Genomic DNA, 15675 nt, shown 5'->3' on the forward strand with positions numbered 1-15675 from the left:
GCAGTTTTTTTTGTTGTTCAAAAATTAATTTTTCTTCAGTTATAACTGATCAAATGGTTGTTTCCTTATCTGTGTCTCTTCACTTATTTCCATACTTTGTATTTTTTTTTTTTTTTTACTTTTCTCAGCATTCTTCTTTTTATTTCTTTTTTTTTCCCCTATTTATTTATTTTATTGCATTTTAGGTTTTGGGGTACATGTGAAGAACATGCAAGATTGTTGCATAGGGATAAATTTTCTAAAGATTATAACACCCTGAATATATATATACATGGAGGGCTTCCTTGAGAGGTGATGAAGATAAGGATGGGTGAGCACCTGAAAAGGCACTGCCACTGGTATTCTTTCTTGGGTAAAGTGTTGGACTAGAAAATTCATAAAATCTTCTCCAATTTGGACATTCTATGATTTCTCATGGAAAACATCCAGCAAATAGCTGTCCCGAAATATGATGACTTATCACAGGTGACATCAGTCAAAAGTAAAGTCAGATAGGAACAATTCTACCGCTTCTAGCAAGTTTCACCTGATTTTGTTTAAAATGTTTAGTTCTAGATAAATTTTAATAAAGTTTTTACTTTTTTTTTTTGAGACAGGGTCTCACTTTGTCACCCAGGCTGCAGTGCAGTGGCAGCTCAATTGATCCTCCCACCTCAGCCCCCCAAGTAGCTGGGACTACAGGCGCACATCACCATGGCTGGCTAATTTTTGTATTTTTAGTAGAAACGGGGTTTTGCCATGTTGCCCAGGCTGGTCTTGAACTCCTGAACTCTTGGGATCTGTCTGTCCCAGCCTCCCAAAGTGCCAGGATTACATGTATGAGCCACCATTCCTGGTTAAGTTTTTTTCCTTTAACATTTCTGCATATATGTTTATAGTCGTATTAAATTTATCTTATCCCAAATCTGCTCTCTTCATCTCCTCACTAAATCTACTTTCTTGGGTGTTTCAGATATCTTCATCAATTCAAATTCCCTATCCAATTAATCACCATATTCTGTTAACTCTGTAGTATCTTTAACTTAGTAAAGAATGCTTAGGTGGGGGTCACAAGTCTTAAGGACAGAATCCTTGAATATGCAATTTAGTTCCATTTAGTTCCTTTTACTCCCATTGTACTTTTATGCTTTTTTCAGCTCTTGCCAGGCCTACTACAAAGTATCTCAAAATGATCCTTCTAGCTTTAGTTTCTTAAAATCATTAAAAGTTTCCTATAAAGCCAGAGCCATCTTGCTGTATTGCTCAAAGACTAAGGTTTGAACTAAGACTAGCACTCTTAGGTTTGCCCTTTAGATCTGGCCTAACCCACTTCCCAGTTCATTCTCTGGTCACTGCCCTGACACATACTGTGCTCCAGGAGATGTCTTACTTGCTGTGGCCTCAGTGAGTCGTGCTCTTTCAGGACTCTGCTTTTATTTGTACTATTCTTTTTATCCCTCCTTTATCTCCTGGCAAAAACCTTTCCAGATCGGCTTTTAGGTTTATTGCTGGTGGCAATGCACATTGATCCAGTTTTGAAAGTCAACATTCTAATGAGAAGGAAAAAAAAAAAACTACCCAATAGCTCTGAAAAAAAAATGTAGAGGACTATATTTGGAGGACATGCTCCCCTTACTCTTCCCGTATCAAAAGTGACAACTTTCGACTGAAGAATTCTTGCATAGAAAGCACTTAGCACAGGGCTTGGCACACATAGCAAGCCTTTGATAACTATTAATTACGGCTGCATTCTGATAGTTCACAATATGTTATTGCTATGAATATAGTGTTTCCATAACTACTAGAGATACAGCTGTCTAAAATCAAAACCAATCAAGTTTCTACCCTCATGAATTTATATTCCAATGGGGAAAGAAAGGCACTAAGGGAAAAAAATCACAAATATAATTCTGGAGAGTTGTTAGGTACAATAAAGAAAACAACAAAGGATAGTGATATACAGAGAGATGGAGCTAAAGCTCCTGATATGGTTTGGCTATGTCCCCACCCAAATCTCAACTTGAACAGTATCTCCCAGAATTCCCATGTGTGTGGGAGGGACCCAGGAGGAAGTAATTGAATCACGGGAGCCAGTCTTTCCTGTGCTATTCTCATGAGAGTGAATACGTTTCACAAGATCTGAAGGGGTTTCCGCTTTTGCTTCTTCCTCGTTTTTCCTTGCTGCTGCCATGTAAGAAGTGCCTTTCGCCTCCTGCCATGATTCTGAGGCCTCCCCAGCCAAGTGGAATTGTAAGTCCAATTAAACCTCTTTTTCTTCCCAGTCTCGGGTATGTCTTTATCAGCAGTGTGAAAACAGACTAATACAGTAAACTGGTACCAGTAGAGTTGGGTGTTGCTGAAAAGATACCTGAAAATGTGGAAGCAACTTTGGAACTGGGTAACAGGCAGAGGTTGAAACATTTTGGAGGGCTCAGAAGAAGAGAGGAAAATGTGGGAAAGTTTGAATCTTCCTAGAGACTTGTTGAATGGCTTTGCCCAAAATGCCAATAGGGATATGGACAATAAGTTTCAGGCTGAGGTGGTCTCAGGTGGAGATGAGGAACTTGTTGGGAACTGGAGCAAAGGTGACTCGTGCTATGCTTTAGCAAAGAGACTGGCAGCATTTTGCCCCTGCTCTAAAGATCTGTGGAACTTTGATCTTGAGAGGGATAATTTAGACTATGTGGCAGAAGAAATTTCTAAGCAGCAAACTATTCGAGAGGTGACTTGGGTACTGTTAAGGCATTCACTTTTATAAGGGAAGCAGAGCATAACAGTTTGGAAAATGTGATAGAAAAGAAAAATCCATTTTCTGGGGAGAAATTCAAGCCAGCTGCAGAAATCTGCATAAGTAGCAAGGAGCCTAGTGTTAATCCCCAAGACCATGGGAAAATGTCGCCAGGCCATGTCAGAGACCTAGACCTAGGGACTTGGTGCCCTGCATCTCAGCTGCTCCAGACATGGCTAAAAGGGGCCAATGTATAGCTCAGGCTGTGGCTTCAGAGGATAGAAGCCCCAATTCCTGGCAGATTCCATGTGGTGTTGAGCCTGTGTGTGCACAGACCTCAAGAATTGAGGATTGGGAACCTCTGCCTAGATTTCAGAAGATGTATAGAAATGTCTGGATGCCCAGGCAAAAGTTTGCTACAGCGGTGGGACCCTTATGGAGAATCCCTGCTAAGGCACTGCCAAAAGGTAACGTGGGGTTGGAGCCCCCAGACAGAGTCCCTACTGAGGCACTGGTTAGTGGAGTTGTGAGAAGAGGGTTACCATCCTCCAGACCCCAGAATGGGAGATCTACCAACAGCGTGCACTGTGTGCCTGAAACGCTGCCCTTAATGCCACCCCATGAAAGCATCTGGGAAAGAGGCTGCACCTTGCAAATCCACAGGGGTGGAGCTGCCCAAGACCATAGGAACTCACCTCTTGCATCAGTGTGACTTGGATGTGAGACCTGGAGTCAAAAGTGATCATTTTGAAGCTTTAAAATTTGACTGCTCTGCTGAATTTTGGACTTGCCTGGGCCCTGTAAACACTTTGTTTTGGCCAATTTCTCCCATTTGGAGCAGCTATATTTACCCAATACCTGTACCCCCATTGTATCTAGGAAGCAACTAGCTTGCTTTTGCTTTCACAGGCTCATAGGTCGAAGGGACTTGCCTTGTCTCAGGTGGACTTTTGGGTTAATGCTGAAATGAGTTAAGACTTTGTAGGACTGCTGGGAAGGCATGATTGATTTTGAAATGTGAGGACATGAGATTTGGAAGGCCAAGGGTGGAATGATATGGTTTGCCTGTGTCCCCACCCAAATCTCAACTTGAATTGTATCACCCAGAATTCCCATGTGTTGTGGGAAGGACCTAGTGGGAGGAAATGGAATCATGGGGGCCAGTATTTTCCATGCTATTTTCATGATAGTGAATAAGTCTCACGAGATCTGATGGGTTTATCAGGGGTTTCCACTTTTGCTTCTTCCTCATTTTCTCTTGCCACTGCCATGTAAGAAGTGCCTTTTGCCTCCCACTATGATTCTGAGGCCTCCCCAGCCATGGGAAACTGTAAGTCCAATTAAACCACTTTTTTTTCCCCTACTATCAGGTATGTCTTAGCAGCATGAAAACAGACCAACATAGCTCTAGTTAGGGTAGATGAGGGAAGGCCTTTCTAAGGAGGTGGCATTGAACTGAATGACAAAAAGGAGTCAGCATCACAGAGGCAAGGGATAGTTTCTTAAAATGAAATGCCATCACAAAGGCTCAAAGATGAGAAGAGCTCAGTGTTCACTGCCTGCCAGGGAAGAAGGCTAATGAGGCTGCAGAGTAGCTAAGTGGAGGATGAGGGGGCTTCTAATGGAGGCCAACTGTGTATCATACCCAAAGGAACACTGTGCTTATTCCTTGCTTTCCTAAACTATCCTGAGAAGATGTCAGTTGGCAGAGGTAGAGCTCATGAGGCCTTGAAAAGACCACATACTGAAGATTTTTGGGGCTTATTCTAAATGCAACACAAAGCACTGCAGGATTTTAAACCAGGGCGTAGGATCCTCTAGTGGCTGAGTAGAGAATATACTAGGAGGAGCTTGGGCCAGTTATAAACCATTGGAGTAGTCTAACGAAGGGACTAAAACTCAACTCTGAAGTAGGGCAGTCATTAAAAGTAGATGACGGTGGGGTTGGGAATGGGGATTGACTACAGATGGTTACGAGGGATCTTATTTGGGTGATGGAAACGTTCTAAAACGGAATTGTGTGCTGATGGTACAATTCTGTAAGTTTATTAAAAATCACTGAACTGTCCACTTAAAACAGATGAATTTTATGGTATGTAAATTACACCTCACGAAGCAGTTTGAAAAGAAAGCAGATGTGGGGAGTGTATTAGTCTGTTTTCATGCTGCTGATAAAGACATACCCGAGACTGGGTACTTTATAAAGAAAAAGAGGTTTAATAAACTTACAGTTCCACATCGCTGTGTAGGCCTCACAATCATGGAGGAAGAGCAAGGGAAGTCTTACATGATGGCAGGCAAGAGAGAGCTTTGCAGGGAACTCCCCTTTATAAAACCATCAGATCTTGTGAGACTTATTCACTATAAGGAGAACAGCACAGTAAAGACTTGCCCCTGTGATTTAATTATCTTTCACTGGGTCCCTCCCACAACACGTGGGAATTGTGGGAATACAACTCAAGATGAGATTTGGGTGGGACACAGCCAAACCATATAAAGCAAAGTGGGAAGTGTAAATTAGCTGCCTGGGTCCCAGAAGTAAATCATTAAATTTGAACACTGCATTTTCCTGTACCCTGAAAACTCCAAAGTATCTTTATTCTAGATGACTAGTGGTTGCTTTTAGCCATATTTTAACACATGGAAGCACTTCTGCATTCCCTCTTTTTCCCAGGCCTGTACCTCAATCCCCAAATGTCTGCAACTCTTACTTGATATACACATGATGGATAATCAATTATGATTCTATTAAAAAAAAAAAAAAAGCCTTTGCCACTTTTTTTTTTTCTGAAATGGAGTCTCGCTCTGTTGCCCAGGCTGGAGTGCAGTGGCATGATCTCGGCTCCCACCTCCCGGGTTCAAGTAATTCTCCTGCCTCAGCCTCCTGAGTAGCTGGGACTACTGGCACGTGCCACCATGCCTGGCTAATTTTGTATTTTTTTAGTAGAGATAGGGTTTCACCATGTTGGCCAGGATGGTCTTGATCTCCTGACCTCAAGATCCGCCTGCCTGGGCTTCCCAAAGTGCTGGGATTACATGTGTGAGCCACTGTGCCCAGCCATTACCTTTATTCTCTTTAGCCAAAACAAACAGTTACATATTAATGGGAACACTCTTTTAAAAAATGCCTTCAAATGCCAGACTACCTCCCCTTCCTATGCACCACTTAAATATCTTTTCTTACCAAATTCCCCCTTCAAATCCTTTCTTTAGAATTCACAGGATTCAGATAAATACACAGTGATCTCCACTACTGTACCCCACTACCGCCCCAGCTGACAACCTGTAAACTATCAGTACAGCATGCTATGTGATTTATGAGCACAGTCGTATGTATTAGTTCCCTACAGTTGCCATAACAAATTATCACAAACTTAATTATTGGTAGCTTAAAACAATAGCAACTTATTCGTTCATAATTTCGGAGGCCAGAAGTCCAAAATCAGTCACATGGGGAAGAAAGCATGGTGTTGGCAGGGATCCCTTCCTCCCTCTGGAGGCTCTGCCAGAGAATCAGTTCCTTGCCTCTTCTAGCTCTTTTGGCTGCAAAGCATGTGGTGACTTGTGGCCACATCACTCCAGTATCTGCCTCTGTAGTCATACTGCCTTCTCTCCGGCCTGTATCAAATCTTCTTCTCTCTTAGGACCTTTGCGTTTGCATTTAAGGCCCACCTAGATAATTCACGATAATCCCTCCATTTCAAGTTACTTAATCATATATGCAAAGGCACTTTTCCTTTATAAGGTAACATTCCCAGGTTTCAGGGATTAGATCTGATATATTTGAGTGGCCATTATTCAGCCTACCATAAAATTTGGGGCCGTCTAGCTGGGGGACAGGTGGATCACAAGAGGCTCTGTTTAATAAATGATGGAGGTCTAAAGTGGCTCTGACATTCTAGATAACACTGAGTCTTCATTGTAAATGCACAACAGTAAGGGCTTTGAATACATACAAATAAATTGCTGTTCTCAATTTATTTTGGAAAATATATTACCTATATGGCATGGAAACCATTTCACCCACAACACAAATAAGATAACCGTACTGAGATTAAATACAATAAGCGCAGTACAGCAATAAGGAGAACCACACCTGTCTCACCACTCCTCCACCCCTACCCAATGACCTTCCGCACAGAGAAACAGTCCTACCTAGCATGTCTCTGGGATATGTGGAAGCCCTGGTCCTTTTGTCTCCCTTAGCCTGCTGCTGAGAGAATCAGCAAGAACTGGTCGACAGTCAAAAAATCTGAGCAACAGCCACCCTCACTTCTACTTTCCCCTGACCTTTGAGTTCAACATGAGGCACAAACAAAACCTGGAGCAGCCTGAGTGGGGCCGAGTGTTGTGGAAAAAGATGGAGACTTTCCAGAACTCAACTGGGCTGCTAATGGGGGAAAGCTCCGACCCCCACATGTGGTTTAAAGACAGGGCTCAAGCTGAAAGGGCCCTTGCGCCAGCGTTTAACACCATTCCGTCTCGGATGCGAGGCTGTCCCCTTCACTGCCAAGTCTTCCCCCTCTCCTCCCTCTGTTCGCACAGCGCGGTAGACACGGAGTCAAAAGTCACACTAGGGCCGGTTACCCGGTGATTCTCTTCCCCACAAATCAAATCACTTTGCACCGGCCTCCATGTTCTTCGAGGTCCAGGTTCCTGCGCCACCATCCCCAGGGGTCTTGCGATCCCGGAAAACAACAGCAGTTCATTCCAGTAAAGAAACAATTTATTGGGCATCTACCATGTGCAAAACAAACACGAGGCACTGGAAGATTCCAGAAATGAACACGAGTGCCTCCCGGTCCTCAGAAGAACCCCACCCCCACCCCACCATCCTGGTCTCGGGCCGCGCCCCGCTTGTACCTGCTACTAACACCTAATCCTAAGACACCCGCCGCATCTCCGCGGGGCGCCGGCGGGCGCGGCGGCCCCACCTGCGTCGACCGGGCTGCGGGGACGGGGCGGCTCCCCACTCTCCGCCCCTAGGCCCCGCGGCAGCGGCGGCGGCAGCTCCTCCTCCTCGCCGGCGGCGCCGGAAGCTGCCCGCGCCCCTCCCCCGCGCCCGTCGCTCCTCTTGGCGGTGGCGGTGGCGTTCTGGGACCGTTGAGGTTCTCAGCAAGGCCTCGTGGTGGGGGGTAAGAGAGAAGGGGGTTGTGCTCGGCCGCTGCCCAGCAGGGACCACTCCCACGCGCCTGCGACTCCGCCCGCCGGGGCAACGGAGCTCCAAAGTCCCCACCACCGCCCCGGCGCCCTCTGGGAGCAGGGTGAACCCAGCCCGGGGTCAAATCCTGGAGCCCTGCCCCAGAAACTGCCCTGCTTCGGGCCTGCACCCGGCGCCCTCTGCCGCTCCTCCTACTGCCTCCTAACTGGTCTCCTACCCTTGCCCCCACCCGAGTGCCCGGGGCCACTCTCGCAGCTGTCCCCACCGTGGTTTCCCAGATAACCCACTGACCCGCACCAGTCCCGCACTCTTAGCTAAGAGTCAAGCCCAATATGGCGTTGCCCGTCGGACCTCCTCCTCTGACACCCCCACCCCCACCCCCATTCCCACTCCCACTCCTGATATTCCCATTTGACCATTTCAACTTAACAGAATTCACATTTTGCAGCTCTGTTTTCTCTGTCCCCGAATGTTTTTCAAGTTCATACGTGTTCTTGGCATAGCGGACCCTTCTGCCTCTGGAGACTTGTTCCCTCCGCTGTGCTTCAGTTACTCTCTGTCGTTATCTCTAATATATAATGTATCAGAATTTCTGCGATCACACCCAAACCTCTCGGTGCTGCCCAAATTATCGATCAAGTGAAGGCGTCCAGAAAGGCCAGGGTCTGATAGATGCAGGCTGAAGCATTTAATTCTGCTAGCAATCACATTGTGCACACCGACAAAATAACTTCTTATGTATAAATTGATTAGAAATATTAGTCCTACATTACATAATGTAACCACAAATTTTAGTAAAAATAGATTAAATGTCATTAAAGATGGTTTATCATGTCTTTGTAATCCATTGATTAGCTCAGAGAGATCTAAGATTACCTATAGACTCGAGCATTTAAACAGGAAATGAAACCATAAGTATTACATAGAAAGGTAAATAATTTAGGTTTTGTGGTTAGAGAAAAAGCAATTTCTAATAAAATATTTTTTCTTTTTCTGTCAAAACATGAGCGTTCCAATGACATAAAAATATTTTCAATACCTAATATGTGGTTTCCATTGGTGTCTCATTTTGTGCTTTTACCCTGGACACATACAAAAAGGATTTTTTCTTTTTAAAGTCTTTAATTAAAAGATGTGTTTGAAATTATCTGCACCCGCAGATATGTATGAAAACTTATGTGCCCCTAATTTTACTATAAAATCCATTGCATTTTGAAGTGTCCTGCAGTTTTACTTTACAATATTTAAAAAATATTGTATTAAAAACAACTTCTTAGCTTTTTAAATAAAGAATTAAAAGATCAAGAAAGGGATCCAAAATCCTTTTCCATTCACTAATTCCACCCATATTTATAGGGCACCTGCCACATCCTACTCGTAGATTTTGAAAATAAAGCAGGGAACAATAACTCCCTACCCTGGTAGTGCTTACATTCTTGTAGAGGAAGATGAGCAATGCATGAACAGGCAAGTTCAAATATGCCAGATGGGGATAAGTGCCATGGAGACAGAGCTAGGAGGTTAGGGAGTGTGGGGTTGACGTTTCATAGTGTGGTCTTAAGAAGGCCTCATTGATAAACTGACATTCAAAAGAGACTTGTAGGGCTGGGGGGAGGGATCTGTGTGGATAGTGTGAGACAGAGACTTTCAGGCATTTGCTTGGTGTGTTTGAAAATCAACCCAGAGGCCAGTGAGGACTGAGCAGAGTGGCTGAACAAGCTGAGGCTGGGGTGTTGTGGCTATTTAGGGCCCAAGTCACCAAGAGCTCTTTAGTTAAGAGTCAACACCTAGGTCCAAGGTTGTTGTGTCTTCCCCAACTGGTTCCTAATCTGCACTAGACCCTGTGCTGGACACTGAGGCGATACAAAGAAGCTCTAGTTTCTGCCCTCAAGGAACCAGTGTCCCTTCTAGTGTCAATCCAAATGGTTGCTGGCCTTTGTGAGGAGGCAATTAAGACTCAGTCAATTTAAGGATGGCTCAGGAACATGGAACCCAGGGCTGGTCTGAGCTTTGCCACTAGCTTGGACAAGCCATTTGAACTTTCAAAGCATTAGTATTTTCCTCTGCAAAATGTTAGAAGTAGAAATATCAGAAAGGGCTTTCCTAACTGAAAAAAAAAAAAAAAAAAAAAAAACAAAAACTTTATGATTCTATAAAATCAGAGTAGAACTTTATCTTAGTACAAAAACTTTTGTTAAAATTCTCTTGGAAGAATACTTCAGACATCATATACATGATGCACATACAGGGTCACTTAAAATTTAGTTCACTGTTTGCTAAGTTCAAAAAAGTCGTGGTTCACCCAACACAACCAGCTTTGTAAATGGGTGGTACTTCGGAAAAAAAAACACATATTTTAATTTAGCGTATGGTATAGATTATATGAAATTACTTTATTGTGTTTCCTTCATGACTTAGACTTTGAAACTTTTCTTTTGCCAAAGATCTTCAAAACTAAATACAGTGTTAAAGCAGAGTTACAGAGCAGCCTGGATTTAGGGGATAGATATTTTCCTTTCCTGACTATGGTTTAAAACTTTCTATTGTACATTTTATTGGGCAACTACTTTTCCCCAGTGCCCAGTATAGAGCTGGACATATAGAGTTCATCAATATGTATTGTGGAGTGATATTATACATTGTGGAGGGCAAATCATCTCTAATACATTTTGCAAGTACATAGAGCATAAAATATTAAAGACCATGTAGTTATGTTCTGACATTCTTCTCCCCATCAGCCACACAAGGAGAGAAATATATTTAACTAGAAAGCTTGAGTTCAATCAACAAATATTTATGGAGCACCAACTGTGTATCAGGAATATCGGTGAACAAAATGAACCAAAACCCTGCCCTCATGGAACTTATACTTTAGTGGTGGGGGACAGGTCATAAATAATCACTGTGACAGAATTAATGTACTAGAAGGTGGTAAATGCCATAGGGACAAAGGAAGCAGGGAAGGAGAGGAGGAAATGTGGGATGGATTGTGACTGAATCCAAACTTGTTCTTCTTGCCACAGGACATCAATAAATCAAGAGACAAGGAGGTGGAGGAAGGAAAGCAACTTTACTTTGGAGAGTCAGGAAACCAAGAAGATGCAGACCAATGTCCTAAAGAATCATTTTAGGATTATGCAAGGATTTTGCCTTGTCTTTTATGTTTAAGTGACAGGGAACCACAGACATCTGGGCACCAACAAGGGTCCGGGGAGGTCTGTGAAACTTCTTTGTCCTTGGGTAATGGTCTCTCATGTAAACATAGCCAAACCTCATTGTTCCTATAAATCTTTAACAAAACATAGTTGTTCATACACTTCTTCTTTAATCCTAGAGTTAGTTTCCAATACTATATGATTGCAGTTTTTGCATTGTATCTCAGTGCTCTAAAATTATCCTAGCCCATGTGCAGGAATGGGTAGAATCCTCTTAAATAAAAACTGGAAGCTAGGCATGGTGGCTCACACCTATAATCCCAGCACTTTGGGAGGCCGAGGCGGGTGGATCACCTGAGGTTGGGAGTTCGAGACCAACTTGACCAACATGGAGAAACCCTGTCTCTACTAAAAATACAAAATTAGCCGGATATTGTGGTACATGCCTGTAATCCCAGCTACTGAAGAGGCTGAGGCAAGAGAATTGCTTGAACCCAGGAGGCGGAGGTTGCAGGGAGGTGGAGATCACACCATTGCACTCCAGCTTGGGCAACAAGAGCGAAACTCAGTCTCAAAAAAGAAAAAAAGAAAATGGAGTTAGTCATGTTAGCTCTTTTGCTGTTTCAGTGTTGCAGTATGCAAACAAACAGAGCAGAGAGGAGCCCCTCCAGGTGTGAGCAGAACCTTGAAGGAGACCGGGAGCAGCCATGTGGCTCTCTGAGGAACAGCATTTCCAGGGGGAATTGTGATTATATTTCTAGGAATGTATCTTGGCAGGGTGAGTAATTTCTAATTTGAGACTACTTTTGAATTAGTTTTAAAAGAAGACTTTTCATATGCCATCTTAAAGAGTAGAAATGTTTCTTTTGAGCTGATTAAGGTTTTAAAAATCAACTTTATTAAGTTATACTTCACTTCCAATACAATTAGTGTACATTTTGTGTGCGGAAATAATAAAAATCAAAGTTTTTTTCTTGTTAATATGATGACAAAATATTTAATAGAATGCTAAAGAACAACAATCTTAGCCGGGCCTAGTGGCTTATGCCACTAGTAATCCCAACACTTCGGAAGGCTGAAGTGGGAGGATTGCTTGAGGCCAGGAGTTTGAGACCAGCTGGGGCAATATAGAGAGACTCTGACTCTATTTTCTTTTAAAAATAAAAATTTCAAAGCAGAATAATAGGCTGGGTGCCGTGGCTCATGCCTGTAATCACAGCACTTTAGGAGGCAGAGGCAGGTGGATCACTTGAGGTCAGGAGTCCGAGACCAGCCTGGTCAACGTGGCAAAACCCCATCTCTACCAAAAATACAAAAAATTAGCCGGGCGTGGTGGCATGTGCCTGTAATCCCAGCTACTCGGAAGGCTGAGGCAGGATAATCGCTTGAACCTAGGAGGTGGAGGTTGCAGTGAGCCAAGGTCACACCACTCTACTCCAGCCTGGGTAATAGAGTGAGATTCTGTCTCAAAAAAAAAAAAAAAAGAATAACTCTCTTTAATAAAATAATTTATATTATTATCACAATGATGTAGTTTACAATTCTAGACAAAACCAACAAATGCCTTTTTAGATATGGGTTTAGAAAATGGAAGTAGTATAAGATAAACCATTTATTTTCTATGAAGGAAAAATATTCAAATTGATAGCATATACATTTTGATTCAAAAATTGTTTTGGAATGCTTAAATAAAGGTAACATTAGTAGAGGTATAAACATGATTGAAACCTTCAATAGCAAACAAAATACATTTTTATAACAAGAAAATCAATGAGTAAGCAACCAAAACATAAACAGATGGATTAAGCAAGAAAACATATGCAAGTTCTTTTCTTTGTGTTGTATTAGTGTATAATTATTTTTTCTGTTCTATCTGTAATTCGTTGGGCTTTTTGAATCTGTGGGTTTGTTTCTTCTAAAGTTCTGAAAAACCCTTAATTTTATGTATATATATAAATTGAGAGAGAGAGAGAGACAGAGGTGGGGGTATTTATTACAGAGTGGGGAGAGAGAAAGAAAGACAGAGAGACAGAGAGATGGGGGAGGGAGATTTATTATAGGAATTGGCTCACATAATTATGGAGGCTAAATTCCATGATATGCCCTTTACATCCTGATGACCCAGGAAAGCTGGTGTCTAAATTTAAAGGCCCAGGAGCCAGGGGAGACAATGTCCCAGGGCAGGAGAAGATGATATCCCAGCTGGAGAGAAAGTTTAAGTGTTCTTTTAAGTGATGAGTTTTGAAAAATGTGTATACCCAGTAAGGAACACTCCAGTCAAGATTTCTGTCTGCCTAGAAAATTCTTTGTGTTCCTTGGAAGTCAGTCTCTCCCCCAACACTGATATGGGTGTTTAAAAATACAAGTCTTTTTTTTTTTTTAATTAACAAACTCTTTTACAGGCTGATGAAAAAAGGAATAGAAGTAGCAGATAGAAGTCAGATAGCTAATAAAGGGAGACTGCCTGTTTACCTCTAGGCCTCATTTCTGCCATTGAGATCATTGTCATAATCATCTTTGAAGCCAACTTATGCTTTATTATAAACCCTCTTTTGTTTAAGATCTCAATACCGTTGCTGTTGCTGAATTATATTCTTATTAAGATCTTTTACTTCTATTTAGGAAGTAAATGATATAAGTTTATGAATATACTTCTACCAGTTTTTAAATAATAACCTACTACAATGACTTCTATAACAGTTATGACTTCTGTCAGGGATCTAATATCAAGCATGTGCCATCAGATATTATTATTATTTGGATCATTATGCATCTGGCAGTTTTGTGACTTTTCGCTACAACCATGCTTACCATGATCAAGTGATGAATAATGATCTGATTAACCATAGTGTCATCTTTTACATTTTTTTTTACCTCTTACAAGCACTTTTTAAACTTATTGTGGCAAAATATACATAACATAAAATTTATCTTTATAACTGTTTTCATTTCATGGCATTCACATAGGCACATTGTTATGCAACCATTACCACCACCTCCAGAATGTTTTCGTTTTTCCAGACTGAAATGCTGTACCCATTAAACACTAACTCCTTATTTCCTCATCCCTCATCTGCTGGAAAGCACCATACTACTTTCACTTTCTGTCAGTTTGACTACTGTACATATCTCATGTAAATGGAATCATATAATATTTCCCCTTTTGTGTCTGGCTTATTTAACATAGTGTCTTCAGAGTTCATCTATGTTGTAGCATACATCAGAATTTTATTCATTTTTTTTAAATAAAAAAGTGTTATAAATACTTGTGTTGGCTGACTTTCAATAGATAACAGATTTCATTCATTTTTAAGGCTGGATAATATTTCATTGTGTGTATATTCTACATTTCGGTTATCTGTTCAGTTGATCATGAAGTCCTTCAGTTATTTAAAAACTAACTTTATCGAGCTATCATTTCCATTCAATAAACTGTATACATTTAAAGTATACCATGTGATGAGTTTTGACATATATATATGCACCTGTAAAACTACTGCTTCCTTCAAGACACGGAACATTTAGATTATTCCCAAATAATTTGAATTCATTGTGCTTTGATAGTTTTGCAACCAACTTTTGATATTTGGTGAAGCAAATGCTGTAAATTGCATATTCAGCATCTATTACACTTTTCTCCTTTCTCAAGAACCCCCGTATTCAACACAACATTCTATAGAGCCCTGTGCTTCAGGAGAAGTTCTAGTAGGTAGGTCTCGATTAGTTTAAATCTAATCTTTGTGCTTTCATTCCTCTTCCAAGTAACTGTTTTCAGAGGAAGCATTTAATCCACTTCCTGGCATTGAGTAGTGAGAGAAGATCAGTTGGGAAAGTTTTCCTTAAGCTTTCTTTTTTTGAGACAGAGTCCTGAGATTACAGGTGAGAACCACTGTGCCCAGCCATTTTTTTTTTTTAATCAGCCAACATCATGCTTTGATCCTCAATCTTAAGGAGACACATGAAGACATGATTCTTTTTGCCTGTGACAGGCTGCCTAGAGAGATTGCACAAACTTTAAAGTAAGATTGATTTTTGTCTATTTGGTATTGTTCTGAGGACTTCTGTCTAAGAAACACTAAATAAACTTCCAAACCTATAATTTAACAATTTATTAAGCTGGGCAAGGTGGCTCATACCTGTAATCCTAGCACTTTGGGAAGCCGAGGTGGGTACATTGCCTGAGCTCAGGAGTTCAAGACAGCCTGGGCAACTCTGTTGCTCCTAAAATACAAAAAAAGAAAAGAAAAATAGCTGGGCATGGCTGTGTGTGCCTGTAATCCCAGCTACTCAGGAGGCTGTGACAGAAGAATCACTTGATCCCAGGAGGCAGAGATTGCAGTGAGCCGAGATCACGCCATTGCACTCCAGCCTGGGCGACAGTGAGACTCTGTCTCAAAAAAAAAAAAAAAAAGCAATTTATTATCTACAGTTAATTTACTTTACTGTTTGTTTAATGAGCTAGAATAGCCACCAGATGTCGCTCTGATTTTATTTTCAGACATAAACTAGTGACTTCAATCTCAAATATTCAATCCAGAAGCATTTTTAAAATCCAATAAGTTGATAATCACATTAAAAGTTTTGGCAAAAAATAAAGAGAGAAACATTAGGGAATACTAAGAAAAAATTAAACATGAGAATTTTCGAAAGAA

General features: G+C 41.6%; 2 protein-coding genes across 17 annotated transcripts in view; one reads left to right on the top strand and one right to left on the bottom strand.

The window, feature by feature from the left end:
* Window positions 1–7685, bottom strand: part of CCDC158 (coiled-coil domain containing 158) — a 119787-nt gene extending 112102 nt beyond the window's left edge. For 13 of the 14 annotated variants that reach the window (XR_004263709.1, XR_004263708.1, XM_032261114.1 and 10 more), the window contains exon 1: window positions 7571–7685. The gene's annotated coding sequence lies outside the window, so the exon portion shown is untranslated. The remainder of the gene's footprint in view (window positions 1–7570) is intronic. The other variant, XM_032261106.1, reaches the window with a different exon arrangement.
* A 62-nt stretch (window positions 7686–7747) lies between these two features.
* SHROOM3 (shroom family member 3) overlaps window positions 7748–15675 on the top strand; it is a 377638-nt gene continuing 369710 nt past the window's right edge. Inside the window, exons 1-3 of one of the 3 annotated variants that reach the window (XM_032261098.1) lie at window positions 7748–7842; window positions 10892–11108; window positions 11651–11801. The gene's annotated coding sequence lies outside the window, so the exon portion shown is untranslated. Of the gene's footprint in view, window positions 7843–10835; window positions 11109–11650; window positions 11802–15675 lie in introns of those variants that run through there. The other 2 variants (XM_032261100.1, XM_032261099.1) reach the window with 2 other exon arrangements.

The sequence above is a fragment of the Sapajus apella genome, unplaced genomic scaffold (assembly GCF_009761245.1).
Source record: "Sapajus apella isolate SASKATOON/1434 unplaced genomic scaffold, GSC_monkey_1.0 scaffold121, whole genome shotgun sequence".
NCBI lineage: Eukaryota > Metazoa > Chordata > Mammalia > Primates > Cebidae > Sapajus > Sapajus apella.